Here is a 17,939-nt window from a genome sequence, read left to right as displayed (position 1 = left end):
CTGTGATCCTATGACTCCATACCAATGTTCAGAGAACAATCAAACATTTCACTGATCAAGAGATGAAAATGTATCCTTCCCCAAAAGATCAAATAATTCAACAGTGGTACAGGTACAAGATTTATTTTCAAGAGAAAACAAAATAAAAAGGAGAAAATAGAGAAAACAATGGTGGGCTAAGTTAATTTCCAGGATCAAGATATTCTAAAAAGGAAACATTATTTGTGTCTGATTGCTCTTCCAAGGGCTAAAGAATTCACCCATAAAGCTACCAAAGGCAGCAAGCTTGAAATCACAGCATGTTCCTGGTGAAGCCAGATGTCCTATAGCAGAAGACAATTTCTATTTCCATAGCATTCATGGTGGGAAGGGGGAGGAAAAGAGAAATGAAACATGCTAAAAGGTCTTTTAAAAGGCAACATTTGGGAGACTGTCCCTTTAAAGAATTCTTAGTTCAGTTTGGATTAGCTTTCATTATCTATAATATTCGAAGAAGATTATAATCAGCCACTCAGCTGGTAGTTCATCTTTGGCAAGCTGTAACTCAGCATACAAGAAGAGCAGGCGCCCATTGTAGGGGCCTGCCTAGCAGAATTCAGTTGCTGGGGCCCGTTGGCTCAGCTTCTAGGTTGGATCCACTCCCATTGGCTGGCAGGCTACTATATGGGATTGGTGCCCATCACATCTTGTTCTTCTTGGACACTTGTTTTGCTCAGGCACTATGACAAACAGCTTCACAGCTGTAGAAAAAGTTCTACAGGGCCTGTCATAGGCAAATGGTCAACATGTTAGAACCACTGACACCAATGGCTTCTAGTCAAAGGAATCCAGTTTCCTAGAAATTTCAAGCTAGAAAAGAATCTTAAAGATCTTTAAGTAAAACCTCTTCATCATGCTAATGCAGAAATTGAGGTCCAGAGAGATAAAAGGTGATATCCAAGATCACACAAATAGTGGAAGAAGAATTAGAATTGTAATCCAAGATAACTCAATTTGAAGTTAAATTCATTGCTCCTTTCATTCTGCCATTAGTCTTTTAAGAATCGTTGTCTCTCAACCTGATAGTGCATCAGCTAAATCATCTATGGTTAGTTGTTGGGCTGCTTGTTGGTCCTTTCTCAGTGATTTGTGCCAAAAACAACCTCAACCTTCTCATCTTCTTGGACTCTGCTCTACTCAGGACTGGTGAGGACATACATGACTTGTGAGGCTGGCTTTGGGCAATATTGCAAAGGAAAGGGCAATCTTTGGTGTCTTTGCTCCTCATCTTTTGCCCTTCTCCATGGTGTCCATGTCCTGTGATTGTACAACTCTTCCCTCTTTCCCCCACCTAAGTAAAAAAATTCCATGAAGGTTTATTCTCCTTCAAAAATTTCCTTTTCTAAATTCTTTCTAAAGATTCTTTCTCCCTCCCCAACAAAACTTCCATTCCCCTGTTCTTAAACTCAGCTAATGTTAAGGTTAAAATTCATCTGACTGAGCCAATTCATACTAAGGTATTAATGGTTTACCTCTTAGAGAGTTGTTTATATGTTGAAAGAAGATAGTCCTTAATTCAAATAAATCTCTGATTTGTGGAATTTAGTCAATGTGATTCAGTGAAATGGAAATTTCAGACATTGGAAAGATTCTTAAATGACAAAAGGAACCTTGCCCAATCCCTTAACTTAAATCAAAAGATTCAGGCAAAGCTTATCACTGATAACAAAGCAGACCAAAGAGTGTTCATTTCAAAAGGTTCTTTCTGTCCACCAATTCATATATACAATCTATATACCCTAATTTCCAAGTAGATCCTTAGGACATTCTTTGCTTTTATGAACAGAAATGAGAGTTCCTACCTTAAAATAGATTTGTATTTTTAATTGCTGGTCTTAATTCTGAGAATATATTCTAAGGAAGTAGAGAACTTGATGTCATGGGATGCTAAACAGCCTCCACTAAGGCTGGAATCACTATAATATAATCATCTTTCTCATTTGTTGTGTCCAGCATATGAAAATTAAAAACAAAAATATTTTCCAATCTCATTGTTTAATCCCTGCCATTCACCTTTCAATCTTATTTCAATCACACTTTGACAATGAGAGGAACTGATCCTATCAGTATAACTGTAACTCTGGAGAATTATCAACAATTTGCCACCTCTCTTTTCCTCATCAGTAAAATGGAGACAGTAATAAAACAGTGTCTTCCATGATTATAAGAAAAGAATAACAAATTATTGCAAAACATTTTGTAGATTTTTTGTTCTTTTTTATAACTATTCTTCTCAGTAGATAGGTGGTAAATAAGGGAGGAGGGGAGGACACAAAGCTACAAAAAGCAGAAGATAGCCATAGGGGAAAAGGAAGAACAAAGAAAGAGAAGGGTCAGCATGGCAGACTAGAACAAAGAAGAAACAAAAACTCAGTGAAATAAATGTTCCTGGCCTCTATATCTTCCCCAACTGAAATTCTTGAGGGCACTCAGTGGTCTGTATCTTATTTCTCCCCAGCTTCTCTACACACACACACATAGCAGTCTCTTGCCAGCAATACTCCCCAGCCTGTCTCCATGCTGTGCAAATTGCTATATCAATGCTAAATAATAACAGTTCTGAGTTGGTTAAAAAGCCTCCATGGAATGAATGTCTCCCAACCCTTCAGACTTATACCCCATCTCCCCGCCAGTCGCCTCTACCCCCTTCCAAAATTTTCCAACACATATCTTCTTCAGGGTCAACCATATTGATTTGACTTCACACAGAAAGCTGCCTGAGCCACCTCACTTGAAGCAGCCATACCCTCAGTGAGGCTGGATGGTACGTGCAGAATCACGGCACACTGTGGCTGCCTGATACAGAATCAATGTTGTAGAGCAGATTGCATTTGTCTTCACAAATTGAAGGGGGGTGAGGGGAAAAAGAAATGGTTTCCTTACTGGAAAATGCTTTTAAACAATGAAATTCTCCCTTGGTGTTGCACTTCCAGGGTGGGGCACTTTGGATAAAAAAGTTTAGTCAAAAAGCATAAACAGAAAATTTCTCACTCTGGGGTTCAAGACAGTCATGGATCAGCTTACTGCTCACAAATCTGCAGATTCTCCCAATGAATTGGAGCAGACACTGAGCAGGCTTGAACTTTCCCCCTGTTCCTCAGAGGATTTCCATTACATCACTTTTTAGGAAAACTTTAATAATGGCAGACAATTCAAACTTCTCAGCTTAGTCTTTCCTATGTGGATTCTTGGTTTATTAAGAGTGCCAAAACTCAGAAACTTCCCACCAAAACTTCATCCTCCCAAGAAATAGTCTCTTCTCAATTGCTATTAATAAAGAATAGTATATAAATAGATAACAAAATTATTTTAAAAATTAAAGGCTGCTAAGTAACTTTCATTCTCTCTCTTTCTCTCTCCTTCCATCTGTTTTCATACCTCTCTCTCTCCATATCTCTCTCCCTTCCTCTTTCTGTCTGTCTCTCTGTCTCTGTCTCTCTCTCTCTGTCTCTCTGTCTCTCTGTCTCTCTCTGTCTCTCTCTCTCTCTCTTCTCTCTCTCTTTCTCTTCTCTTCTCTTTCTCTCTCTCTCTCTGTCTCTATGTCTGTCTCCCCCCTCCCTCCTTTCTTGTTCTTCCTTCCTTCCTTTCTTCCTCTAGTACAATACCTCCAATTGTCTTCTGGATGTTTCCCCACAGATAGCTTGCAATCACCCCAAACTCCAATGTACCAATGTCTGAAACCTTCACCTTGAACTCACCAAAAAGATCTCTGGTCCTGCATTCTCACTTTGGCAGTCTGGTGAAGTCTATGAACTCCTTCAAAGAAAAATGTTTCTAACTGCATAAAATATATAAATGATTAACCAATTACATTGAAATATAGTTATCCAAATATTTTTTAAAATCCCTAGATTGTGGCTAAGAATTCCTTCTTTAAAGTATGCATTATTCTCCCAATTGCCCAGGCTAAAAACTTAATTTAACCGATTCCTCCTTTCTTCTTCATCTCCTACATCTAATCTGTCACCATGTTGACTTTCTTTACAAAATCTTTCAAATCCATTCTCCTCTGTCCATTCCTGCCCTAGTTCTCTAATGCACACAAAAGTCTCTATTTTGGTATTTTCTGCTTCCAAACTCTCCCCTTCCAAACCAGCCTACCCACTGCTTCCAGATTAATCTTTCCAAAACAATGTTTTCACCACTCCCTTACTCAGAGACCTTGAATGACTCTCCTTGAATGGACAAAACAAAATCAGCACCCCTTGATCTGACATTCAAGAACCTTCAAAATAAGACCTCAAACAAACATTACAACTTTTTCATTACTGCCCCAAGTCAACCTTTCTGCTTTTTCTCCCTCTACTCCTTTATTTACACCATTGTTCTTGCCTGCTCTGCCCTCCTTCTTCTCTCTACCTACACAAATTCTATGCTTTCTTCAAGGCACAAACCATATTTCCACTTCTCCTTGAGTATCCCAGTCAGAGTAATCTCTTATTAAAGTCTTTTGTGTTATTGATTTTCTTTTCATAACTTTCTCTCTAATCCTACCCTCATTTCTGACTTTCTCTGCCTTTGGTTCTGTCTCTTTATTTTAAAGACAATATAGCATAGTGAATAGAGAAATAGCCACTGACTCATACTAATTATGTGATCCTTTCATTTAATGTCTTGGTGTCTCAGATAATTATAATTAACTTATAGTTGTGATGTTAAAAGATGCAAGACATATAATAAAAGATATCATTACCACTCTCAAATGCCAAAGACCCTTATGGCAGTGGGCTCAAGGCTTATATGCATTTGGAAAAGTAAGTGTTCCAGAGGATGACAATCAACTTTGATTAGTTAAAAAGTAGTGAAAGAGAATGAATATTACAATGAGGAGCTGAACTTACTCTAATGAACTTTGATTATGTCATTTATTTCTAAATTGCCCAACCTGGAGTAATATTATCAAAAATTTCTCCCCACCCAAACTTGAATGGAGCACAATAGGCTTCTTCACCTTAGATTAAATTCCTTGAAAGGTTGGCTGGAGTCTAAACACAAGTGAGGAGAAAGTTATTATAACTTTGTAAGATTGAGTTTTCAAATGAGGAGTTTAGAAAAGGGGGAAACTCTGGATCTGTCCAAATCATTGGTTATTCATAATCATTTCTCTCACAGAGCAGGTATGGTTCCACATTGGCAGAGGAAACCTTCATCAGAAGCTTCCTACATTGAAGAAATAACTAATCAAAAATATATTTGGAATATTTCCTCTTCTTCCCTTCCCCTATATCTAATACTGCTTTGTAAAGACCACAGATCTTATCCAGCACAACTTCTCAGTAAATATTTGTTAAATGGCAATGGGTAACTGAAGAAATTTAATATGTTTTCAGAACACATACCTAACCTTTATGATTGACCTCAAGAAGGACAAAGAGGCCCTTTTATAACATGTCCCTTAATATCTCTGACAGAGTTAAACTACTAGATTTGTCAATGGATCATCAGTCAGATCCTGGTATGTCAAGGCAATTTTTATGCTTTTTAAAAGCACTAAAATCAGAGGTCCTCAAACTATGGCCTGTGGGTCAGACGTGGCCCGCTGAGGACGTTTATGAGGCCCACCTATGGCAAAATCAGACCGAAAGTGACTTTCCACCTAAATTCGTGTTAGCAATGCACATTTCCAGCACCGGGCTGAGGCAGCGGAGACAGAGTGTGAGGCTACAACAGTCTGAGGAACAGTGAACTGGCCCCCTATTTAAAAAGTTTGAGGACCACTGCACTAAATGTTTGGTTAAAAAAATTTCTCTAAGCTAATTTAAAAGTTGTTAATTAAAGCAGATCTCAGAAAGGCCTCTATAAAGAAACAATTTTTGTAAGATAGTTTAAATTATTCCATAATGATAGCTCCTTAACCACTAAGATCAGGGAGCCATGGATATGCAAATAAATCCTTAACCACATCCTCCCCCCCAAAAAATTTATGTATGACATACTTAAATTTAAACTGCACTATTAACACTATATCATTTTCTTAGGTCTAAACAATCAATAAAATAATAAATCAACCCCTGATTTGTAGTGGTTGCCAATTTCTGCAGTATAAATGCTCACACCAAAAATTGAGCACACCTCTACATAAAAGCCATTTAGAACACTTATGGAGCAGCAGCTTCAACCAGAATTTGTTAAGCTCCACTGGATATAAGGGAATGTCCTACTACTTCCTTCCTGAGGGTGATGGGTATTTCTAGCAAAGAGAGGGGCCTAGCACTGCCAGCTGCTGACCTCGAGCAGCTGAATGAATCACTGTCCAGGCAACCTGAGTTCTCACCTTGTCACTGTCCAGGCAACCTGAGTTCTCACCTTGTCACTGTCCAGGCAACCTGAGTTCTCACCTTATAATCCTAACAAAAATCCTGTTCAAAAAGTCAACTGTACTTTAATAGGATTGTGGAAATGGAGCTAGAAAATTATCTATATAGACTGTAAATTTGATATCAGACATTAGCATGACATGACAACCCCAAAAGCTATTTAGGCTGCATTAATAGCCAGGATACTCAAAACAAGGCAAATTGTAGTCCAGTTGGATACTGGTAAGACCAATTCCAAATATAGGTGCCATTCTTAGGAAGGCTATTTATAAGATGAAAAGTATCAAGATGAGGAGAAGGATAGTGAGAACATTTGAAACTATGTCCTTTGAAAATCAACTGAAGTACTTGGTGTTATTAACTTAGAAGAGCTGTCATCCAATATTGAAATAGTTGTAATGTAACAGGAAGATTTGACTTGTTCTGTTTGACCCTAAAAAGTTTAGACCAAAGAATAGAAGTTACAGGGATATAGATTTTAAATTCAACATAAGTGAGAGGAAAACTTCCTAACAATTAGATCTGTACAAAATTGAACCAGACTGCTTTCTGCAATACTGAGTTCCCCATCACTGGAGATTTTCAAACAAAAGCTGCAAAGCCATTTGTGGACATTTTGTGAATGGAATTTATGATTTTGGTAGGGATTGAACTAAATGACCCTTGAGATGGATTTCCCTTCAATCATAGCCTATGATACTATTACAAAGATTTTTAACCTTTGTTTTGCCGTAAACTCTTTTGGCAACCTGGAGGAACCTAGTGACCCCTTTCTAGGATAACGTTTTATGCATGAAATAAATTATGTAGAATTACAAAGAAACCAATTACACTGAAATAAGCATGTGTTTTTTTTTTCCAATCCAGTTCACAGATTTCCTGAATTCTAACTATAGATCTTTCCATGTTTCTATTGTTCAGTTATTTCAATCATATTGGATTTTCCATAGGTTTTCTTGGCAAAGATACTAGAATGGTTTGCCATTTCCTTCTCCAGTTCATTTTACAAATAAGGAAATTGAGTCAAACAAAGTTAAGTGATTAATTCAAGATCATACAACTAGTAAGTGTCTGAGTTCATATTTGAACTCAGGAAAATGAGTCTTCCTGGCTCTACTGGCACTCTATCCATTGTGCCATTTAGTTGAGCTTCTTTCTATGTATTCCAGATTAATAATTCCTATTGTAAAATAAATGAAAGGACAGTAATAATGGATGAGTATGTAAGCAGAGTTATAACAACCACCTACATATATTAGAATTGATATAATTACTTAACATCTTCTGTAATTATCATATTTTCTTTTCTTTTTAAATATTTTTATTAAAGCTTTTTTATTTTCAAAACATATGCATGTATAATTTTTCAGCATTAACCCTTGCAAAACCTTGTGTTCCAATTTTCCCCTCCTTTTTCCCACCCTCTCAAGACAGCAAGTAATCCAATATGTGTTAAACATGGTAAAAATATATATGAAATCCAAAATATGTGTTATTATATATTTTCAAGAATTTCTCTGAGCCCCCAGGCTCAATAGGAAGATTACTGCCAAAAGATTATGATTTGTGTGGTTAATAAAGCTGAATCCTCAGAATAGTTGTCTCAATTTTCTGTTTAAGAATTACAGCACTGGGCTATCAAACTGTGCATACATACCCTTTTGATCCAGCAGTACTGGATCTGTATAACAAAGAGATCATGAAAGATGGAAAAAGACCCATATGTACAAAAAGGTTTGGTAATAGCAAGGAACCAGAAACTGAATATATGCCCATCAATTGGAAAATGGTTGAATAAGTTATGGTATATGAATTTTATGTGATATTACTGTTCTAGAAGAAATGATCAGCAGGATGATTTCAGAGAGGCCTGGAGAGACTTACATGAAGTGATGCTAAGTGAAATGAGTAGAACCAAGAAAATATGGTACACAACAATAACAAGACTATATGATAATCAACTCTGATGGATTTGGCTCTTTTCAACAGTGAGGTGATTCAGGACAATTCCAACAGACTTGTGATGAAAAGAACCATCTGCACCCAGAGAGAGAACTAAGGGGACTGAATATGGATCACAACATAATATTTTCACCATTTTTTGTTGTTTTTCTGCTTTTTTTCTCATTTTTTCTTTTTGATCTGATTTTTTTCTTGTGCAGAATGATAAATGTGGAAATAGGTACAGAAGAACGGCACATGTTTTATATACATTGGATTACTTGCTGTTTAGACGAGGGGTGAGGGAAAGGAAGGGAGAAAAATTTGGAAGATAAGGTTTTGCAAGGGTGAATGTTGAAAACTATGCATATATTTTGAAAATAAAAAACTCTTATAAAAAAAAGAATCGCAATACTATGACAAGTAAAATAATAAGTGTGTCATCTCTACACCAATAGACCTCATTGGGTCAGGGGAGTATGCCCAAAAATGATAGCAAAATAAGAAAGAGGTTTGAAATGGTTGTATTTTCCCAAGGAGCTTTGCAAAGTTAGACCTGCCTCCTGTTCTGCTGAACTGTCAAATTATTGATGCTAGTGCCTTGCCCTACAAGTGAAATGAACCAATCATTCTTGTCAATGAATCATCTCTGCATCACATGAATGATATTTTGTGGACATGAACCTAGATTCTTTCATGCTGAGTAATAATTTATATAAATTTACTAATTCTCACACTAGTCACTTATAAACCTAATATTTTTTCCAAAATCTTTGGCATCTCACCTTTTCTCATAATTGTGATTTAATAATGTGAAGGCTCACATTATTAAAGCATCATAACTTCTTCCCACATTTTTAAAGACAGGAAGTGATGTTCCTGCTTGTAGGTTAGGCACTTGGATGTAGTCCATTAACTCTTTTAGTATGTTGAGACTTCTTATAGAGTTTAGAAATGGAAGTGACATTGAGGATCCTCTGTAATCTCTCATTGTATATTCTAGGAAAATCAGACCCTAAAAAAAAGCAAAATAGCTTTCCTAAGGTCATATAGATAGTAAGAAGTGTAGGTTGGATTCAAATACAAGACTTCACACTTGAGGGTTCTTTCCCCTATACTGTGCCTCTTTTATCTGTTCATTTTGGGGTATGACCCTGAAATGTTTGATCCCTTGTGACTACATTTCGGGTTTTCTTGCCAGAGATACTAGAGTGGTTTATTATTTCCTTCCCCAGATCATTTTTTTCTAATAGTTTTTAATTTTTCAAAATACATGCAAAGATAGTTTTCAACATTCACTCTTGCAAAATCTTGTGTTTCATATTTTCTCTCTTCTATCCCCTCCCCTCTTTCCCCTAAAGAAGTAATCCAATATATGCTAAACATGTGCAATTCTTCTAAACATATTTCCACATTTATCTCCCAGCCCATTTTACAGATGAGGAACAGAATCAAACATAACATTGCCCTGCCTTTACCCTACCCTCTGACCAAAGACTTCTCAGTCCTCCTTGTTGATGTGTGTGTGTTTGTGTATGTGCCTGCATGCTGTCTTGGATTTCTTCCTATCTATCTGAACATTCCCTCTCAGTCTCCTTTTTTGAATCATCAAGCATGGCCCACTTCATAATCCCATGATTCTGTCCTGATCACTTCTTTGGGTTCAATTATTCTTTCCATGTAAACAACTCTCAGATTTACATACCCAACTTTTAGATGAGCTTTAGGACCATATCAAAAACCTGTGAGATCAATGTGTCCAAAACAGAATTCACCATCTTCTCAGATAGTCACTCTAGTCTCCTCCACCACAAAAAAACCCTCATTATTTTCATTATTTTTTTTCATTATTTCAGTTAATGAATCATTTTTCTAATTATACAGGTGCCAATATACAAATTCTTTATTCCCTTTAATTTTCTAAATAATCTAGTCTGCCAATCTAGTCCTCTCTTATGGATACTATGCTAGTTTAGGTCTTCAGAATCTTTCACCCAAACAATTGTAATGAGCCTGATAAACTGACCTATTTAGTATTTCATACACAACATCCACCTCTTGGATTTGCTTTGCACAATCTGTCTCCCCATAATTATATTATTCTACCTTCTCACTTCTTTCCTTAGAATCTCCAGATCCCTTCAAAGCTCAACTCAGCAAATCCAACATGAGACTCTTCCTGATTCTTCCCAATGGATTTATGTTACTCCATTTGGAAATTACAGATAGTTCTCACTTGGAATAAGTAGATCATTCACTTCTGCACATCTCTACATGAAATACTTTTGCATAAGGACTTGGAGAAAAGAGGAAGGGAGGAAAGGAGAAAAAGAGGCAGGGAGTAGGTTTTGTGGGCCAGTGGAATGGAGGAGAATGATACATAGTTCAAGAATATGTAGGGGCCATGAACAAAGAAACAAGAGTAAGAGAGAGGAATGCTCAGGCTGGGACCAGCCACACAGAAGGACCTGGAAAAAATCAAGAGGAATAACACCATGAGAGGAAGGAAAAGGCAGACTTATAAAAGGGCTGACACATGCTAGGTGGGTAGACAAAAGTCTCTTTTAGCACTGGAGGTCTCAAGCAAAACCTTCTTCCTGTGGCAGCCATGATGTTTTCTTAGGCAGTCTATTCTGCTCTCACTTAGAGGGTTTCTTTTTTTTTTTCTTTTTTTTTTTTTAAGGGTTTTTTTTAGAAGTGGTAGGAGTAAGAGGCTAGAGAGTGGCAAGTCAAGGGACCAAAGTAAAGAGTGAGAGCATTGCACTGTCTAGTAAAATTCACATAGGTGAGTTGTTATGATTTTTTAAAATAAGGATATCTTTCAGAATTCTTTAAGTGAAGTCAAATTTACCTAATATGAATTTACATTAAAACAAGACCTGTAACTTGAATTTACTTAGTACTTATACTATATGCACAGTATTGTTTTCTTCCAGTAAAGTAGAAGTTTCTTGGGGGCTTGGAATAATTCCTTTTTGTCTTTGTACTCTTAATACCTATCACAGTACCTGGCACACATCACATAATATCAAAAATAATAAATGCTGATTGACTGATTAATTGCTAGACCAATATTTTTATAAATGGTACCCTAGTGTTCCCAAAGTACCTTAATTCTTAAAACAATTTAATAGGCTTCAAATTGGTCTCTCTTTCCTCTGTAATTCATCCTCTATATTTCTAAAATCATGATCTGCCCATTTCCCTCCTATTGAAATATCTTATATGACTCTTTATTGCTTCTAGAATAGGATAGGCTATTTAAAGCTCTCCACAATATGACTCCTCCTTCAGGAAATATTCTTTTTTTCCTTTTGAAATTGTTTTGTAAAACTATGTGTGTAAGAATAATAACTAACATTTATATAATGTTTACTCTATTCCAGGCACTGTTCTAAGTGCTGCACAATTATTTTTCATTTAATCTTCACAATGCTATTATTATTCCCTTTTTTATAGGTGAAGAAAATTAAGCCCATTGAGAGTATATTGCTTGCCAAAGATTGAATTTGAATGCAGGTCCTTGTGACTTCAGGCCCAGCATTCTGTACACTGTGCTACATAGCTGCTATGTGAATCGTGGGGTTTATCCTTCATTTTCAAAAGAGAATCGATGGTAAATTAGAAGATAATTGATGATGGGTCATATATTGATTTGCAAGTGAATTGAAGTGAGGCAGAAGTGTTCAGTCTTACTTTGTTCAAAGACCAGTAATAAGACAAAAATCAAAATAACTGGCAATGGCCCAGGATACAGTGGGTGACTAACCAAGTTCTAAGTGGTTTGCTACTCCTGCTTCAGCTGCCTTCATGACTATTGGGACAAAATTATTCCCTTAAGTCCATTCTTCTGAGAGAAATTTTCACATTTTTGGATAGATACCCCCTAAGTCACCAATGGATTTGAGACCCATTGGGCAACCTGATCAATCCTGGGGTATGGCCATTATGCATACCACAACTTCTTGGAGTCATAGATGGGAATTGGGTAAAAATGAGCAGCCCTGAAAAGGGCTTTGCAAACCCTCACACCAAAGGTGTGAGGTGTGAACACTCCATACACTCATAAAAAAAATTTTTTAATTAAAAAATAAAAACCTACATGTAGCTTTCCCCTAATACAGCAGTGTGAAAGATAATAGAGCTCTAATGGATAGAAAGTCAACCTGGGTGTCAGAAAAACCTATGTTCAAGTTCAATTGGATGTGTCACAATTTCTCTATTCCAGGTAATTCTAAGCCAATAGAACCTTTAGTACTATATCAGTGAAATCACAAGTAACTACTTTGTCTCCAAAAACAATCACCAAACTTTGTATTTTATATTATCTTGTTTGGATATCTTCCTATCATGATATAAATTCTTCAGGATAAAGACTATTTCACATCTTTATATATCCATCTAGCATCTAAGAGAGTACTTTACACATAGTATTTGAATTGAAAGCATATGGATGAATATAGAAAAAGATAATTTTTAAAATATATATCAAAATACATAGACATTTCATGTGAATGATAAAGCAATCTAGATTTTTGTTCTATATACCTTGGACCAGTCATTCGATTTTAATAACCTTAGATCTTTAACTGTAAAATGAAAGAGTTGGACAGAAGGATCTCTAAAATCTTTGCAGGAAATTCTTCTGATAAAGTCTGATAAAATCATACCAAGATAAATAAAAAATTGATTTAAATTTGTAAAATAAATAAATAAGAGCAAGTCATCAATGTTGAAAGGATGTGAAGAGGCAGTTTTTCAAAAAAGATATCCAAATTATCAGTTATTTTTGTTGTTGAGTAATGTAGTTGTATCCAATTCTTCATGACCCCATGGATAATATCATAACCATACTATCCATGGGGTTTTCTTGGCAAAGATACTGGAGTGGTTTGCTGTTTTCTTCTCCAATACATTAAGCCAAACAGAGGTTATAATTTGCCTTTGCCCAGGGTCACACACTTATTACATGTCTAAGTTCAGATCTGAACTCAGGTTTTGTTGACTCCAGGCCCTGCACTCTATCCACTGTGCCATCTATTTGACTCAAGTTATCAGTAGTTATGTTAAAAAAAAAAACCAAACAAAAATTTAAAATCACTATTAGAAAAAATATATGAATTAAAGCAGCTCATAGCAACTATCTCCCAGGGCTATTGTGAAGATTTAATGAGCTAATATTTATTATGCTCTTGTCATAGTGTCTGGCACATAGTAGGCATTAAATAAATGCTTATTCTCTTCCCCTTCCCTTCATAGATTCTACTTCATATCCATCAGTCTAAAAAAGATGACAAAAGAGGAAAATAACAAATGTTGGAAGGATTATGGGAAAGCAGGTGCATTAATGCATTGTTGGTGGAATTATAAATTGGTCTAGTCATTCTGGAAAGTAATTTAGAACTATATCCAAAAGTCATTAAACTAAATTTTGAATAGGGAGAAAACCTAAGGAGATGAAAGTAACAGGGAAAAGAATTCATATGTACAAAAATACTAATAGTGATTCTTTGTGTAGAGAGAAAAAACTAGAAACAAGAGGAGTGTACATCAAATGGAGAATGGGTGAACAATGTATAATGGAATACTACAATGAAGTTTCAGAAAAACTTAGGAAGACTTAAGTGAATTGATAAAGAGTGAATTGAGAAAAACAGGAACAAAATTGTTCTATACCGTAACAACAAAATTATAAAGACAAACACCTTTGAAAGGCAGAAAAAATTATAATCAATGCAATACTAACTACAATTCCAGAGGACAAATCAGAAAGTATATTACCTGCTTCCAGACAGTGAGGGGATGAACTCAAGATACAGAAGGAGACACATTTTTGGATATGGACAATGCAGGAATTTGTTTGTTTGAACACAGTTGTAATGAAGTTTCTTTTTTAATGAAGTTCTTTTTTTTCTCTTTTTTTATTATATTCTCTTAATTATTATTATATTATTATAATTATAATTATTTATTATATTCTCTTTTTTATTATAGCTTTTTATTTACAAGATATATGCATAGGTAATTTTTCAGCATTGACAATTGCAAAACTTTTTGTTCCAACTTTTCCCCTCCTTCCCCTCACCCCTTCTCCCAGATGGCAGGTTGGCCAATATATGTTGAATATGTTAAAGTATAAATTAAATATAATATATGTATACATGTCCAAACAGTTATTTTGCTGTACAAAAAGAATCAAACTTTGAAATAGTGTACAATTAGCCTATGAAGGAAATCAAAAATGTAGGTGGACAAAAATAGAGGGATTGGGAATTCCATGTAATGGTTCATAGTCATCTCCCAGAGAGAACAAAAATGAAAAAGCTAAATTTTTTTTAAATTTAAGCAGTTCAACAAAGTTATGTAATACAACATGTCTGCCATGTCCCACACCTATAAGACCCCATTTTTGCAAAGAAAAGGGGGAGGTACATCTTTCTCATCTACTCTTCAGGACCAAGTTTGATCATTATAATTACACAGCATTAGATTCCATGTTTTTATTATTTTTTTTCATTTACAATTTTATATATATACATATATATGTCTCAAAAGCCTTAATACGATTTTAAGCTTAAAACATATTAAAGTTTAGAAATGAAGATTTTTGAGGCACCCTGTATGGACATATAAATCATATATTATAGAGTATCCATCTGTATTTTTAAATATATATAAACCCTCTTGATTCTGTATCAGTTTATGTAAGCATATTTTATGTAAGATATTTAATACATATTTTTCCCATTATCTTCATATTCATCATTATTTATAGAGCAGCAATTTTCCCTTAGTCATGCACCATGCTTTGTTTGTTATTCTCCTATCAATGAGCATATTCTCATATATATATATATATATATATATATATATATATATATATATATATATAACTTATATATGAAGAATATAACTTATTATTAATAAGTAATGGAAAGTTATTGTAGGTAATAGAAATATTTTCAATCTTAGTTTTATAGAGAGAGGCAGAATGAATTATGGGAGGGAGGTAAAACTCAGAGCTCTGATAATTGTGGTTCAAGATCCACCTCAGATACATATGGATAGTGATTTGGGGTAAGTGAGTAACCAGATAACTTTCTAAGTTTTTAAGTCACTGTACAATTGTGGAACCAAATTTCCTCAAAGTGAAGAAAATTTTTTAAATTACAAATGAGGGAATTAATAACATATTAAACAACATGCATGGCATCGCTCAATATTACTAGCAGTCATCTGGCATCAGACAGATTCATTTTCATGAGTTCAAATATGGCCTCAGACACTTAGTTAATTATATGACCCTTAGCAAGTCATTTAAATGTGTTTGTTCCAGTTTCCTCAATTGCAAATGAGCTAGAGAAGGAAATGGCAAACCATTCTAATATGGACCTAGACTCAGGAAGACTCGTCTTAGTGAGTTCAAATCTGACTTATGCTTATTAGACATATGCTCCTGGGCTAGTCACTTCCCTCAATTTCCACATCTGTAAAATAAGCTGGAGAAGGAGATGGCAAGTCATTCCAGGATCTTTGCCAAGAAAACTGCAAATGGGGTCATAAAGAGTCAGAGAGAATTCAACATCAACAACAAACTCCTTGATACTTTTATAAGGGAAACATACTTACCTAATTTCAAGAAGGAAAGAAGGAAGGAAAGAAAGAAAGGAAGAAGGGAAGGAAAGAAAGGAAGGAAGGAAGGAAGAGAGGTATGGGGAAGAAAAGTACTGAGCCAGAATTCAGTTCTGACTCTCCAAATATTTAACACAGCTTTCTCTTCTACTAACCCCATAACAGGCTCAGGGAACACCTCAATATGCAGAAATAGACAACCCAGAACATATTATCAGATGATAGTAAACTTTTATCTAATGCCTTATGCATGCCAATGCCTACAATACTTTAATTGACATGGAAGTGACTAAGGGTAAATAGGATTGAATAAATGTGATATTTCAGGTTATAAACAGAACAAAATCTGAAATTATTATGGAAGAAAAAAGATAGATTTTCAAACCAGTATTTTAATTCATTCCCCAGATCCTTGGAGAAGGAAAGAATTTATGACCAAAGAAGAACTAGAGAGAACAATATAAAGTGCAAAATGGACAACTTTGATTACATTAAATTAAAAAGGTTTTGCACAAATAAAACCGACACAAACAAGATTAAAGGGGAAATACAAAACTGGGAAAAAACTTTTACAGCCATGTTCTGTTTATCAGTGTTCTGATAAAGGCCTCATTCCTAAAATATATAAAAAACTGTCTCAAAATTATAAGAATCTAAGTCATTCCCCAGTTGACAAATCGTCAAAGGATATGAATAGACAATTTTCAGATGATGAAATTAAAGTTAATTATAGTTATATGAAAAAATGCTCTAAATCATTATTGATTAGAGAAATACAAATTAAATGAACTCTTAAGTACCACCATACACCTCTCAGATTGGCTAAAATGACAGGAAAAGATAATGATAAATGTTGGAGGAGATATGGGAAAACTGGGACACTAATGCATTGGTAGAGTTGTGAACTGATACAGCCATTCTGAAGAGCAATTTGGAACCATGCCCAAAGAGTTATAAAACTGTTCATACCCTTTGATCCAGTAGTGCTACTACTGGGTCTGTATCCCAAAGAAATCATACAAAGAAGAAAAAGGACCCACATGTGCAAAAATTGCTTATAGCAGCTCTTTTTGTGGAGGCAAAGAATTGGAAAATGAGTAGATACCTATCATCTGGGGAATGGCTGAATAAATTATAGTATATGAAAGTAATGGAATAAAATATTCTATTAAAAATGGTTAATAAGCTGATTTTAGAAAATCTGGAAAGATTTACATGTAACTGAGCAAAACAAGTAGAACTAAGAATACATTGTATACAATAACAGCAAAATTATGTTATGTTCAATTATGAAAAACTTTGTCCTTTTCAGCAGCTTAATGATCCAAAGCAATTCCAATAAACTTTGGGTAGAAAATGCCATCTGTGAAGACTGAATTTTATTAAGAGAAACAACATGGTTTAACATTGGAAAGTGCATTAGAAACAGAAGTCCTTGGCTAAAATTCTATCTCAAATACTCATCAGTTAATCTTACAGAACCTCAGTTTTCTCATTTCTAAAATGGAACACAAAAATTTGCATTAATCATCTCATAAAGTAGTTATAAGAACAGCGCTTTCTAAACCTTGAAGTACTATATGGATTGTGATCTATTAAGCACCCTTCCTATGTAGTAAGCATCAGTGGTAGAGAATCAGAGATAAAGATCACTTTTTAACAATAATAATATCAATAATGTAATAAAAATAACTGACCTTTATAAAATATATAGAATATAATCTCCTTGAAAAAAGTTGCTTCATTCTTTATATGTATATATATAGTAGCTACTTAATGAAGATTTATTGATTGATTGTGTAAAGATATTATTACAGACAAGGAAACTGAGGTTCAGAGAGATTAAAAGGTAGGTGGTAGAAATTAGGTAGTGTAGTAGAAAGAGTGATGGATCTGAAGTCAGCAAGACCTGAGTTCAAATACTTATTACAACTAAGATCACACAACTGTGATCTTAGGCAAGTCATTTAATTTAGAAATAATAGTAACAATAGCACTTACCTCTCAGAT

The sequence above is a fragment of the Sminthopsis crassicaudata genome, chromosome 3 (assembly GCF_048593235.1).
Source record: "Sminthopsis crassicaudata isolate SCR6 chromosome 3, ASM4859323v1, whole genome shotgun sequence".
Taxonomy (NCBI): Eukaryota; Metazoa; Chordata; class Mammalia; order Dasyuromorphia; family Dasyuridae; genus Sminthopsis; species Sminthopsis crassicaudata.
The sequence above is the reverse complement of the archived record's forward strand: the minus strand, read 5'-3'. Positions refer to the sequence as shown.